This window comes from Apis florea, unplaced genomic scaffold (genome assembly GCF_048593485.1).
Source record: "Apis florea isolate Af1SG1 unplaced genomic scaffold, ASM4859348v1 contig_3081_pilon, whole genome shotgun sequence".
In the NCBI taxonomy this organism is placed as follows: domain Eukaryota; kingdom Metazoa; phylum Arthropoda; class Insecta; order Hymenoptera; family Apidae; genus Apis; species Apis florea.
This window is the reverse complement of record NW_028256703.1, coordinates 3834153-3849142: the sequence shown is the minus strand read 5'-3', so window position 1 is coordinate 3849142 and position 14990 is coordinate 3834153.

Genomic DNA, 14990 nt, shown 5'->3' with positions numbered 1-14990 from the left:
ATAAAGCTGGCCAAATATTTGCAACCGATAGGATCGTCTCTAAATCTCCTTTCACCTCACACCCCCGCCCAATAACTCCAATTCCAACCCGAAAGGATAGATTTCGGGTTTTATTTGTCGGTTCCAGGACACGATTTCTCCAGTGTCCATGAATCCCACTCCTCCTTCTCGCGCCACTTTATATCCGCGAACCTCCAATAAACCGCGTCTTCCCAACTCGTTTCTCTTTCTTTCTTCCCTCCCTCCCTCCCTCCCTTCCTCCTTCCTTCCTTCCTTCCTTCCTTCCTTTTTTCCTTCCTCCCCCCCCCCCTCTCCCTCGGAACGGAACCGAGTTCTCTCCTCCGCCAATACGGGCGCACGCGTTTTCCAATCTAACGAGCGCGTTTACACGTCTAAACGGCCCCATCAAACCGAAACAAATCTTCCTTGGAATCCTGGCTCGGTAATCCTCGCCACGGCTGGAAAGAGAGAGAAAAGGGACACGAGGGAGGCGCGCCCGGCCACCTACATATACAACAGCGTCTCCGCGCCTACGAGAGAATCCGTAAAAGGGGTGGTCGAGAGTGAGAGAGAGAGAGAGGGGGGGGAGGAGGGGGGGGAGTGAGAGGGTGTATAGTTTCTCTCGGGGCTTGAAAATGTGACGACGACCCACCCGGCCGAGATATTAAACTATAAATCCTTATCCCGCTACGCGGACCACCCCACACGCTCGGCCGGCAAAGTTATCCTCTGTGTCGTGCCACTCTTGTCGTGCGTGCTCGACAACGAGGATAGATACCGCTGGATTCTCTCGAAACAAGGATTTTTCCAGAAGATTCCTTTTTTTTTTTTTTTTTTCTTCGATTTCCTTGTGGAAACTTTTATATATACGGATATAAGACGGTTGCTCGTTTTATAGATTCTGGCGAACGAACGAACCGTGAGCCTAGCCTAGTCGTGAAAATTGGATGGATGTTGGGGAGATTCGGTCAAAACAGCTGGCACGATTTTTGTTGCATGCCGAGCGATCGGTGAACGCTCGAGCTCGATCCTCCTCCGGTGTTTAATGAGCGAGGGGTTGGGGTTATCGCGAAAGGTGAGAGATCTTCTTCCCTCCTTGCGGACATTTTCATTTTAATCCAGGGAAGCACCCTTTCGATCCTGCCGTTTATTGGCCAAATCTCTGGCAGCACACGCACGTCGTTAAACCGCGCTCGGACTATCGATATCTATGCCGGACGCTGGTGCGTGGATCGTGTTAAGCGAATAAAAAGCCTATTGCTCCGAAATAGTCCCCCCGGTAATGGCGGAAGTAATGCCCGTGACGAAATGGTTTCATTCCGCGTCCGGCAGGGACGCTTTGTAATCCTCGTTGTAAAATTGTGCTCTCCTTCGAGGGACAGAATTGTCGTTGATGATGTTCGAATAAAATTCCTCTCTCTCTTCTCCTTTCCTTTCTCTCTCTCTCTCTCTCTCTCTCTCTCTCTTTATGCAAATTTATAGATTGGATCGTGTAAATCTCGCAGCGAGATACAAGAATCGTCGAAAAATCAAAGAGGAAGAACGAAAGGCGTTCCAAATATTTCGAATAATGATGAAAAATTAAAGGAGAAGAGAGAAAGAGAGAGAGAAAAAGTAAATAGTATTGTAAATACACGTGAATAATTTATAAAGGCGAGAACGATAATGACGCGAGGATATATATATATATATATATATTTATATCCTCGTTGAAATTTGTTCAGCCGACGAGAGATTGGAAAGGTTGCATGGAGGAGTTGAAACATTTAGACGGCGGATGCGAGGCACTCGTCGACGGTATAATCTCACCGGAAGTCCCTAAGACTCGCAAGAGTGGCGGAGGACGGTTCGGTAGTAGGGTGGCCATCTGCGGATATTAAAGGAAATGGCGGTATGATTAGTCGAATACGTGCGCTGGTTTCGTTTTAAGGGAAACACCGTGTACCCTTCCACTTCGACGTGATTCTCTCAGTTATCGTCGACCGACTCGCGGGGAGAAACATCCGTGGAACAGATCGAATTGTTTTTAATTTTTTCTTTCTTTCTTTCTTTTTTTCTTCTTTTTCTTTTCTCCCGTCCGTGAAAATTCGAAATTTAAAGCGACCACGACCCGTTAGGATATTTGTAATAGCGATTACGAGAACGTGCAGGTCGAGGGGAATAAATATGAAAAGTTGGGCGACAGAGAGGCCGAAGAATCGCGACATCGTAATCCTGGACATTGTCGGGACCGCAAATGACCAGCCGGCTGTGTAACTGCTCGACCTCTCCCATTTTCGGGGGGTTGTTTGCTTGATTTAGGGGCTGAACGCGCGGCACGACTCGACGAGCAAGGAACAAGCCTTTCTTCTTTCTCCTTCTCGTCAGCTGGGAACGATCGAAGGTCGAGACCTTCTTATCCTTCCTCGTATTTATATCGAAATATGCGTCTGGCGAGCGCGTATTTTCTCTCGTACGTATAAAAAAAAAATCTCCGAAAAAAAAAAAAAAAGGAAAAAAGACTAGAGACAAAGTAGAAACTTTGGATCACAACGGATGTTTTTTTCGAAGAATCTTGGTTCGTTTCAAAACTCTTGGGAGAAGGTTTGGGATAACGGCGGAGCACACGAGGAAAATGGATCGACGAGCAAACATTTCGGTTATTTACATACGGATAGATTCCCCGGGCCAGCCCACTCCCCCCTTCCCCTCCCCTCTCTTCTCTCTGGTTTGTCTTATAATATTAATAAGGGTAGTTTCCGGGCTGGCGTGCTGCGGAATCGTGGAAGGGGCCCGGTAAGAGCTATGCTCGCTATGTCCGGCAAGGGTGGTATGTTGCAGATAGTCGCCCTCTAAGGGATGAAGTCTGGACCTTGTTAGAACGAGAATGCTAATTTATTAGGGCGCGCCGGGCTACACGATGCCTGCGATTTTCGGATGCTCGATGCCGAGGAAAAGAAAATCGAGCCATTCTCGCTCGAAGCAACAACCTGTTTCTCCTCCACCAGAGATCTCGCCACCAGATTCGAGATCGATGAGGAATTAAATTTCGAGGAGAGAACAACCTCGATCGAAACTATAAATCGAAAATCTCTCGTTTTTCCCTTCCCCGAGAAAAACGACCAAACTCGAGGTATAACGCGTCGAGAGAGAACGAGATCTCCGAATGAAACGAGCGATACTGGAAGCAAGGAAGGAAGGAAGGAAGAAGAAGAAGAAGAAGAAAGAAGAAGAAGACGCGAGAAGAGAAGGAGAAGAAAAGCCACGATCAATGCTGATGGGCAGGATATCGGGAGTTATACTTTTAATAAAGAGCCATCCTCGCATCCGACACCGGTATTCAACCTCTCGGCATCAGCGAGATCCCCTAGCTAGGCTAGGGGAAGGGGGAGGGGATGCGCGAGCGAGCGCCACACGTGTCTTGAGGGTGGTAATTACGCGGCATCTGCAGCCAGCCCACACCAGGCTGCCGTCCGCCAGTTCTGCCTCCACCTCCGCAGCCGCCTCTTCCTCCTCCTCCTCCTCCTCATTCACCTCCTCCACCACCTCCTTCTCCACCTCCGCCTCCGACTTACTCCGCAACCTTAGGTGGGCTGCCGGGTGGATTTGGTCGGAGGGGAGGGAGGGATGAGGCGAAGGGGTGGCGAGGGACGGGTGGCCACAGTATTGATTTTGTCCAAGACAGCCGACGCCGCCGCCGCCGACGCCGCGGCCAACCAGACCCACCTCTGGTGGTACCCACTCGGCTACAACACCAATCCCCACCCCACATTCCACCCCGACTCCACTTCTCTCTTTCTATCTCCTCCTCTCTCTCTCTCTCTCTCGCTCGTTTCCTCGCTCTCTCTCTCGCTCTGACGCGCGCTCCTTCTCCTTCGAGCCACCCACCAAAGACTCCGTCTCATCCTTCTCGAGCTGTGTCTCTGTCGGCCTCCTCTCTCTTCCGCCTACGCGAGCTTCGTCTTCGACGTACGTGTGCGCTGCTACGTGTGTCGTAGCTACGTCTCTTCTTCCCTAGCTGTGTTCGAGCAGCTACGGGATGTAAGATGCAACGTTGGCTGGTTGACTGTCTTCGCGGGATTGTTTCCAGCGGGTAGCGATCATTATACGAGCTGTTTTTATTTTTTTTTTCGGGAAAGGATAGCTCGAATGGATGGATTGGGAAGAAATCGTGCATCGTTCCTTCGATGCGTTCGAAATTATACATATGTTTCCTTTAAGGGAGAAAGCTACGAATAAAGGAGGAGGAGGAGGAGGAGGAGTTAATTTTCCAATAGCAGAAATTCCAGTGGAAACGAAGCATGAATGATGACCATCGATGATGATGAGGAGGAGGATTGTTCTTCTTCTTCTTTTTCGAGAGAGAGAGAGAGAGAGAGAGAGGGAGAGAAAGAGAAAAGGGGGCGGACGCGAGTGTCTTTGGAATTCACCAGCCCCTTCTCCAAGCCCTTGGTCCAAGTAACGATAGTTTAGAAACTTGACGATGGCTGGGCGACGGGGCAGCGTGAGAGCCCCGGCATCTGGACGGTAGTTAAAATGCATGTAGTCCTCCGAGAGTCTCGTATTCAAATACAGGATCAGTCCTTCTTCGACCTCTCCTCGTAACTGATCCCGATCCCGATCTCGATCCGGTCTGCCTCAGGAGAAGAAGAACTTTTCGTCTTGTTGGGAGGGTTCCAGGATCCTCGCTGCCTCGACTTGCATTTTCCCACACGGGTCCACCGTAACCCGTCCCTCCCTCCTCTCTTTCCTTCCTCGTCTCCGCTCGCGAAGGAAAAAAACAGAAAAAGATCCATCTCGAAACGACGCGAGCATCCCTGTTTTAGGATCCGCGTTAATTCGAAGCTTTCGATCCTTCTATTCGCTCGAAAAATAGGAATCCTTGTCTCTCGAAGGAGGAGGAAAGATTGGAATAACATCAGAAACGAATCTTCCGGAATCTAGAATCATCACCGCATCCCCGGTTTTATTTTATTCGAGCACGTAAAAAAAAAAAGGGGGAAACGTACGATTCGCCAAAGACACGGCCAGTTTTATACAGGGAGCGGTGACTGGACAGCGGTGGAAAAAAGGAGGGAAGCCGTGGAGGAGGCCGTTTTTTTTATCGGCGATTCCGAGTCGGTCCCATCCGGATCTCCCTCTCCTTATTCCCATTATTCGATATTGTATTCATAGGCAACGTTAAGAGATATCGGGGTGATTCACGGCCGAGGAACACTCGGAATTCATATTGGGAGAGAAATGTCACGGTTCTTTGGGACATCTCGTTTCGACGCCCTCCGGAACTAGACCGGGCTAGATAGCGGACTGGACATCGCCCCCGGGTTCGTATAGAGATGTCCGCGATACAACCCTCCCCCCCCTTCCCCCCCCTTCTACCTCGTATCGATTGGCCACCCTCCCCACGGTAAAATAATAAATAGAATCTATGTGGCGGTTACTCGCGACCAGTCAGTTAGGCGGCTCGATGGAAATGGTCCAGCGCTCGGATGCTCGCTCCTTTGTGCGGCAATTGATTCTTAATGGAGGGGAATACTCGTTGGAATGCCGCTCGATCAATTTCCTATTTATATTTTTCCTCTCTTTAAAAACTCCTCCCCCCATTTCTCTTCCTTTCGAAACTTTTTCTCCTCCCTTTCTTCGACCCTTCCAAAGTTTTTCCATTTTTTTTTTTTTTTTTTTTTTTTTGGAAATCGAATCGAAATCGAATCGACGAAAGGTTTGTTACACTCTTGACGAGATACGAAGGATCCGAATGGGAAATTGGAGATGAACGCGAGTATGACGCGGAATAAACGAAACATAAACATCCGCCGGGGGTTGTATCGAGTTGTTCGGAGAGTTGATGAGGAGCAAAGAGGATCACGCGATCGAGATAAAAGAGGAACGCCGGTCCACGGGACCCTCGCATGTATCCAGCTTAGCCGAGACCGCAGTTTAAGGAGCTTTGGCTTTTGTTTAATCCGGAGTGAGTAAAAACGAGATGAGGAGATCAAACGGCCCTCCAGTCACTTCTGGCCCTTGATTCGCGGCCAGAAATCCCTCTCATTCAACGACGCCACCGTTCGGGGGGGATCAGGGACCGGAAGTTGACACCACCTCTCCATCCCAACACCCACCTTCTTTCAACCTTAATCCTTCCAAGACTTTACGTTCCTCCCACTTCGCTTCCATCACTTTTACGCCAATCCAACTTCTTTTTTTTTTCTCTCGTTTGAAAAATCCCTCCGCTCGGGCGAATATCGATGGAAAAAAAAAAAAAAAAGAAAACAATCGGTAAATCCTTAGAAATCGCGATGAGAAAAGGATGGCGATCGGTCGAATATTCCTCGAACACGCGAATCGAAATTCTTTTTCGAAAAATTTCTCCGCTCTGGCGAATATCGATGGGAAAAAAAAAAAAAATCCAAAAAAATCTTTACAAGGAATGGCCGATCGAACATTCCTTCGACGCGTCATTCAATCGTCACGTTGTTTCGTAATCTGTCCCCTTGAATGAAAAAAATCATCGTCCTCTGAAAAAAATTCCTCCTCCTCTCCTCTTCTCTCCTCTCTCTCGAGAGAGACAGGAGGGGAAAATCCGCAAATCCTTAGAAATCGGCGGAAAGGAAGAAGAAGGGTGGAAAGGAGCGGTCTGATTGATCGCGGTGGAGAGGACGGCCGGTCGAATATTCCGTGACATGACGTCTCGCGTCGTGTTTTCTCCTCAATTACGTCAATCCACTCACGACCCCCCGCGTAACGGAGCGACTACTCGAATCGAAGCCCTCCGGTTCGGTCCTTAATCGGTCAAGTGATCGTAGACTCCGCCCGACAACCGGCTGGTAGCCGGCCGACGGTTCGACGAAGATGGAACGAGCGGGCAAGGGGTGTTCGCAGGCGGTGGGTGAACCCCGCCGGTAAGCGGGAGGAACGGGAAGAGAGAGGAGGGAGGGAGAGAGAGAGAGAGAGAGGTCAGGAGAAATGGCTAATTCCGGATATTTATGTAGGGGGTAAAGTAGGGGTTGTTACGGGCCTCGAGATCGCCGCTATAACCCTGGAGAGCCAGAAGCGACCAACTGACCAGAAAATTAACCCTCCAGTCGATCGGCCGGAGCCGAACCAGCGGAACAGGCCGATGCCTTGACTCTCTCGCGTCAAGCCTCCGACTTTTTCCACTTTCCGCGCCGATCTCTCGTCTGGTCCCCTTTGAATTATCGACCAACCCCTCCTGCCTCCTCCTTCCTTCGACTCGGGATATCGGGCCATCGTTTGTCCGGCAAAACGCTATCGCGTCCCTTTCCCACCACCATCTAGCCTGGTGAGTTCTAGCTGCTTCTTCCTCGCTTCTGCCAACTTTTCGATCGCGGGGAATCGTAGGGGTGAATCGTTCCTCTCGATGGAGAGGAGAAAGTGGAAGGTCGCGGTCTCTGATCGAGACTTCGTTCGTTCGTCCGATATGCGCGCATCGCGGAGATTATCCGCGGCGAATAATTGGAAACGATCTCGGTCGGATCGATCGAGGCGTAGAATTTTCTTCTGTTGCGAAGGAGAAGCGGGCACGGGTTAATCGAGGGGGCAGACAGGGCGGATAAACGAAGGCGGGTATCGCGCGCGAGTGGATACGAGTGGGTGCCAGCCACCATCCCCCGATAAAAGTCAACAAAAGACTAACGATTCATTCGGCTAATGGAAAAGTCCGAAAACAGAAGCGCGCCGTCCGTCCACCCCTTTTCTCCATCCTCGCCCTTCGCCGACCGTTCATAATTAAGCAGACTTTTAGCAGATTAGATCCGCGATCTAGCGCGCTGCCCGCTCGTCGTAAGTCGTCTCGAAGAGCCTTCTTCCTCTCTTTCCCTTCGAAACAACATTTCATATTGTTCGTCTCTTCCACTCATATTCTCTCGTTTCGTTGGAATCGATTTGGGAGGGAGGGGAAAAAAATTTCAATCCTTTCAAATCCTCCTCCTCTCCCCTGTTCGATGTATCCCGTTGAATCTAATTATCGCTTCTACGCTCGTTCGAAGAAAGGAGGCAAGGCAACGATCCTTGTCCCGGAGAGATCCGTCTCAGTCGTCTCTTAATCCGTTCGACCGATCCGAAAGGCTTTCGACCGAAGGAAGAAGAAAAGGGAGGAGGAGGAGGAGGAGGAGGAGGAGGAGGAGGAAAAAGAAGAAGAGACGGTCGCATCCCCTTAATCCGCCCTCTCGAGTTCTCTCTCTCTCTCTCTGTTTCTCTTCGAAGGAGCGAGCTAAGCCCCTTGTCGGCATATTGCGACGATTCGCGGCTATAAAAACGCGCGAGAGGGGTCTCGCGAGAGGGTGTCGGCTAAACGAAAGGGGTTGTCGGGTTGGCCGAGTGACAAATGGCTCGGAATAATACCAGCCAGCCCGAACGAGCCGGCATCCAACATCCGCCGCGCTGGTTCCCCTCAACCTCGGAGGAACTCGTGGCCGGCCCTTCGGGGCTTGCTCTGACAATATCGTTAAACGATCTTCTTTGTTTTCGTTCCGTTTCACCCCTCGCCCCGCGATCGATCTATACGCGTCGAGCAACTTTCTTGCGTCCTTTTGGAAATTGATTTTGGTGGGTCGATTGAACGTTTGCCGATGCCTCGCTTGCTTCCTATTGATCAATCGGATTTTTTGGTAAATGGCACGTGAATCGTAATCGATGTCCTCGAATCCGTTGCAAAAGAAGGGGGAGGGAAGGGAGATATTTTTTTTGGAAGATTGGAAAAAGGGGAGCGAGGTGAGCGAAATTTTCGAAGGGATCTCCTCCTCTTGGAGGTTTGCGGTTATAATTTGGAAAATATCTGTTCGTCCAGAGGAAGAGGTGAAGAGATCGGAAGAGACGGGTAGGGAGGATTTTTCAACGGATTCATCCCTGTTGCCGCATCACCGTTTTTTCATTAACTTCCCCTTAAAGAAATTCGATTCTTCGGAGGAAAGGGGGGCAGAATGGACGATCCAGATTCGACTGCAGGGGAGGATGGGCAGGAGGGGCAGAAGAGGTCGGCGAGGACACAAAGCTACTTTAAATAAAGGAACGCTCCATCCATTGAACCTATTGTCAACCTTTGACGTTGACTGAGCGAACGGCAGGTCCACGGAATCCATCATCTCCATAGAAAAACCTTAATTATTTTCTGATGAAAGAAACCCTCTCTCTCTCCAATTGCTCTTTTTCTTCTTCTTCTTCTTCTTCTTTCTCTTCTCTCCGCTTCTCCTCTCCTTCAAATCTCTCCACTGAAAATATCACACGCAGAAGAATCTTTATCTTTATCATCGGTTCTCTCTCCGTGCGAATCTTTCGTACGAAATTTCTCTCTCGCTCTCTCGAGATGTTATTTTTCAAACGAACGTCACGAGAATGAACAGCAACGGGGGACAAGGTCCAACGTCACGTTTCATCCCTCGACGCGATAAAAATTTATCCCCGGTTTTCCGGATCCGGCCGGATCGAAAGTTTAAGGTCCCATCATGGCCGTGAAGTGTGGACGGGTCGCGTAGGTGGCACGACAAAGCCGGAGAGATGAAAGAGCGCTCGGCCCCTTTCCGGTGGCATTCAAATGTGGCCTTTCTAACCATGCAACCCCATATCTCCCGCATCCTTTCCACCGGCTGGGCCCCCTCCTCCCCTCACTCGCCCCCTCGCGGCGGGAAACGGTTCGGGGTGGAACGGCGGAGGAACCGCCACCACCACCGTCAAACAAATGACGCTTGAAACAAACGAAAGACGACGGCGGCGACGGCGTTTGTCTTTTGTCCGTGCTGGCACGCACGGAATCCAACCGTGCCATCCTCCTCCTTTTCCCTCTACGTTTCCCCCCCACGAGGGATAAAAAAATATCGCCGCCGGATTTTCGTCTCGGTTAGCCAAACGATCCTGCTTAATGGCTCGCGCGAATCTTTCCCGAGAAACACTTTTCCTCCCCATTTCCAATTTTCACCTATGAAACCATGTTTCGAAATAGCGAGATTTCGATTTCGAAGAGAAATCGAATATCGAGGTGTAACGATGGAAGAAGTTGCGTACGGTTAAGACGTCATCGAAGAGCGGTAGAAATAGATCGGAGACGGATTTGGTCGTTCGGGGGAAGGGTGAAGTGAGACACGGTTCGCAACGCTGGCTTCCCTCACCTCCCTTTCTTTCAATACCTTAATGTCAGCGAACGTTACGACGAGCCTTTGTCTCCCCCCGATCCGTCGGTGCAAAGGGGTTTTCACCACCGCTCGAATCCTACTCGAGGATGAAGCTTTATTTAGCAGATGATATTTACGACTTCCAATCCCGCCCGACCCCTCGCCCAACTTTTATATTGTCTTTGCCAAAGTTCGAACCCTCTCCCTCATCGATCCCTCTTCCTCCTTCGATTCCGGTTTCGCCTGTATTTTTTTTTTTTTTTTGCAAGGGAAAGATAATCGTAGAATTTCGAGCAAATATAATAAAAAAGATGAAACAACGAAGCGAAGCCGGGTGATCTTCTCTGATTCGAACGAAATTTTTCCAAATCGTTGAATATTTCCATTATTCTATTCGTTTCGACGATCGGAAACAATCGATGGAATGGTTAGTTTTCGTTAATTTCGGGACGGTTTGACGAGGCGATGGTCGGTCGAAACGATGGTCGAAAAGTCGGATAGGATTCTCCGTTTCCATCGTGGAAACGAATATGCGTGCGCGTAGCAAAGTCTGTCTTATCGCGGAGCTACCCTCCATCCGAGATTGTCATCCGGGTTACGAGCAGCTGTAAACACCGGCAGCAAACATAATATAACGAACGCCTCGGGCTATGCGTGAAACAAACCTCCTCTCTTATGGTTATTCCTGCGTACGGATTAATCCGAAAAAGATCCCTGCTACATCCTTTTAAACCGGATTATCCGCGACTCACTTCCATCTTTCGATGAAATAATACGTACGACCAAAACGTAGAATTTGATAATTGGTTGCATCATGTTTGAAGCATCGAGAAAAATGCGACTAACAGTTAGTCGATAATCTTATTGAAAAAGAATATCGTCGAGTAGAAAAGTTATTAAATATTAATCGAAAATAGTATCGCAAATAGTATCGAAGCGAAGGAGAGTTAAAAGAAATCGTGTAAAAATTAAAGATTTAAAGATCATTCGAAAGTCGCTGTTATATATAAATTGAAAAAAAAATTTATTGACAAACTTTGATCAAAATAAGGATTTATTTTTTCAGTTGGTTAAAATAAAGTTATCGATCGATAAAGTTATAATTTTATTCTTTTATCCTGTATCCTGAAATTTTGCACGATTCTAAGAAAAATATTGAAGATTACACGCTCGGGCATTGAAGTAAAATCGATCTTTTAATTAAAAAACGGGAACGAACGAATGGAGAAGAAATTGCACAAGGGATATATAGGATAGTTTCCGTTCTCGAGTCATGAAATTTGAGAGAAATTTTCGAGAGAAACCGCAAATGTGCAGCGAACCTATCGAAAAACGAAGGAAAACGAACGAGATGATCCCGGACGTTTAAACATTTCGACCGGATGGTAAAATCGCGTGGAGCTCCCCGCGTCGATCCTTCCCTTCTTGCTGAAAAACACCCACAGATCCCGCCACCCCCGATAAATTATACGTCGATAAATTAAAGCGTGGACGGATACGCCCGCCGATAAAAATCGAAGATGCAAACCGACCAGGCCGATGGAGGAGTAGCCGGCGAAGGCCGGCGGTAACAGCGATTCATTTTTCATCGACCTAACCGAATTTGTCCAACCATCCAACGGGATCTCCGCGCCAAGGGTGGGATCTAATTTCATGGCCATTACGATGTACACGAGCAACGCAAACCACCTCTCCTCAGCTCCGAACGTGAATCGCTTCGAACGTGAATCATTTGTACGAATTACATCGAACCGATCTTCCCTCTACGATCCGCGCCATCGTTTATTATTATTAGCATCGTTCCTCCTCCATCGTTAATCCATCCTGCGAATCTTCGCGAGGAAAACTTGCGACGCTTTATCCTCTGGATAATAACAGAGCGGGTCGAAAGAAATTCTCCTCTCCTCGAGTGGAGGAGAACCGAGGAAAAGCGAAACGTTTCGAAAAACGATCCATAAATTGATCCATCGATACTCGACGATTCTTCGCAAAGCAAAGACATCGGCGCGAAATCGCATCCGATTAAAAGGACGAGGAGGAGAGGAAGCGGAGGGACAGAAGAGAGAGGAGAGGAAGAAGGGGGCGGGCGAGAAATTATTTAACGCGGCCTCTCGCGTCTTCTTCTGATCTTTTCCATGGCTGCCGGATGGAATCCTTTCACCCCGAGAAGAGAGGGAGGAAGAGCATCAAGGGAGGAAGGGGAGAGGGGGGGGGGGGAGTGCGCGCATCGTGGTGATGGGGTTCGAGGCGATCCGCGACGATGAAAATTATACGCGTACATAAGAGCAAGGTGAGAGACTGCTACGTTAAAGAAATTAGAGAGATAATTCCTCGGACCCAGGAATACCCAATTTACCCTTTCGTCCGAGTTACCCGAGCATCCTGGCCTTATTATCTAAAGTGCTCGGGCTGCGAGAGGCTGACAACCGACCAACGAACGAACGAACGAACGAACGGGAGGAACGAAAGGGAAAAAAAGAAGGAGGGAGGGAGGGAAAGGGGAGAAAAAGGAACATGCACCCTTGTGACGGGAAGGAGAATGGCGGTGGGTTGCAAGGACAAAAAGTATTAAAAGGACAATTCCTCGCGAACGAGCGTGCAACCGAGTGGGTGAAGGGACTTTTGCCGGCCAACTTTTTCCCTTTTTTCTTTCTTTCTTTTTTTCTTTTCTTTTTTTTTTTTTTTTTGCCTCCTGTCATTTATTCACGCCGGAGTTATTTTCTTCCGGATCCTCTTCTTTCGCGAGACGATTCGATCCTCCACCCGTATATATATTTCGCTCTCGAATTACAGGATCACTCCGAACTTTCTTCCTTCTATTTATAATTTTCATTTCGACTCGACTCGAGTTTTTCATTATTATCGATCGAGTAAGAGGAACGAAAGTAACGCCAACTAGGCGCGAATCAGGGAGAACGTTAAGCCGGTAATCGATCGATCTATCGTCTTGCGGATGCACGCGATCCACGAAAGACGCGCTGAATCCAACCGTTTTGCTCTCTCCCTCCCTCCCTCCCTCCTTCTCTCGATTGGGGATCGGGTCTGGATCGAGATCGGTGAAAGAGGATAAGCGGGAGGCCGCATCGCGATTGAAAGAACGGCCTCAATCATCGGCTCTCTCTCGAAAATGCATTTTCCGTCCCTCTGGCCGGCCTTCTCTGTGTGCGCTCCCCCCCTCCGACCGACGCCGTGGCGGCGGTTTTCGGGTCCGCACATCGGCCAGAGGAGAGAGGGCCGGCAGTCTTTGTCGCCCAGTGTTCCGGGGGGATGAACGAGAACGGGGGGGACACGAATACGCGCGCTCGATCGATGAATCACTCGGCGTGCACCGTTGACGTTGACGCGGAACGGGAGCACGACACGCAAACACACGGGAGGAGCGAAAGGGAAAGAGCGGCCCGCGCCAGAGCGAGAACGAACTGCCTCGTGACGAACGATGCAGCCTAGGGTAGAAGGAGAGGGACGGGGAGGGGGAGGAGAGAGAGAGAGAGAGAGAGAGTGAGAGTGAGAGAGGGTGAGCCACCGGGCGGGGGAGGCGGTTGGATGCACCCTCTCTGGTTGTATGCACGGTGGCAGCTCCACACCGGTTGCAGGTGTGGAGTGTGTAGATGCGGGTGTATTAAAAAGCGGGGGTGGCTGCGGTCGCGTACCAATCACCCGACCGGGATGAGGGGGGGGAGGGGGGGAGGTGGCCTCCGTGAGCGAGGCGAGAGGGGGGGATCGAAAGGTGGTGGTCTGGTCCGGCTCGGTGGTACGAGGGGGGAGGGAGGGAGGGAGGGAGGGAGGGGGCGGGGAGGTAGGCACGGTAGCGAGAGGGATCGGGTACAGGGAGACGGTTTGTTGACGAGAGAGAGAACACGCCCGTGCCACGCAACCCCCGTGAAATTTTAATCGTGTCGTCATTGGGGTAGTTTGTTACGATAACCCGACCAGCATGGACGTGTACGTGGGGTTTTTCACGGGGGAAGAGAGACAGAGAGAGGGAGAGAGAGAGAGAGTGAGGGAAACAAAAGGAAGAAAGGGAATGGAGGAAAGATCGACCGGAAAAAGAACCGCGCGTTCCCTTCCCCCTCCCCCCCCTCCCTCCCTCCGTCGATCCATCTTTTCACGAGGACCGGAGGGGGGAGGGGGGAGGGGGGAAGTCTAATTGCACGTTAAATTATAATTCGGGGCGTAAGCCGCGTGAGTTTCCTTCGACTTTTTTTTCCTCCTTCGACCCCCCCGCCCCCCCCCCTCCTTGTTAATCCCGTTATTAAAACTTGAAGAATTAGAAGAGATTATTCGAGTCGACGCGCGATTGAAAATCGGGTTTAATTAATGTCGTTCGTTACATTTGAAAAAAAAAAAAAAAAAGAAAAAAAAACGGATCTCGTCAACATCTTGCGTAAATTTCACGGAGAGGGACAATTTTCGGGCGCGTTCGTTTCGGGCGCGATATTTACCTGTTTCGTAATTAGCAACGTGTACGTACGGGCGGGCAGCATTTTCATCGGCGTGGAACGCGTCGTCGCTACGCCAAAGCCGCCGGCGTGTCACGGTTGAATACGTCGTTTGAAAGATTCATGGGTATGCGGTGTGCCGGGCATTATTGCTCATTTGATCGGGGCCGGCGCATCCGAAAATAATGTAGAAAATTGTTTTGCGGTCTTTTTATCTCGATTTCACGTGACGTGGACACGGCGGGGGAGGGGGATGGGGGGGAGGGAGGGAAGTAGCCTCGTGCAGCCGCGGTGTAGATGGACCCTTGCGGCGGTGGAGGGGGAGGGGGAGGGGGTTCGCTTTGTGTGTCCCATCAATCACGCGGACCTTTTCACCGAGCGGATATCGGGCCTGGCCGTTTTTGCGTGCGGTGCATCCCGCTCGATTGCAATCGCGGGGAATTATTGA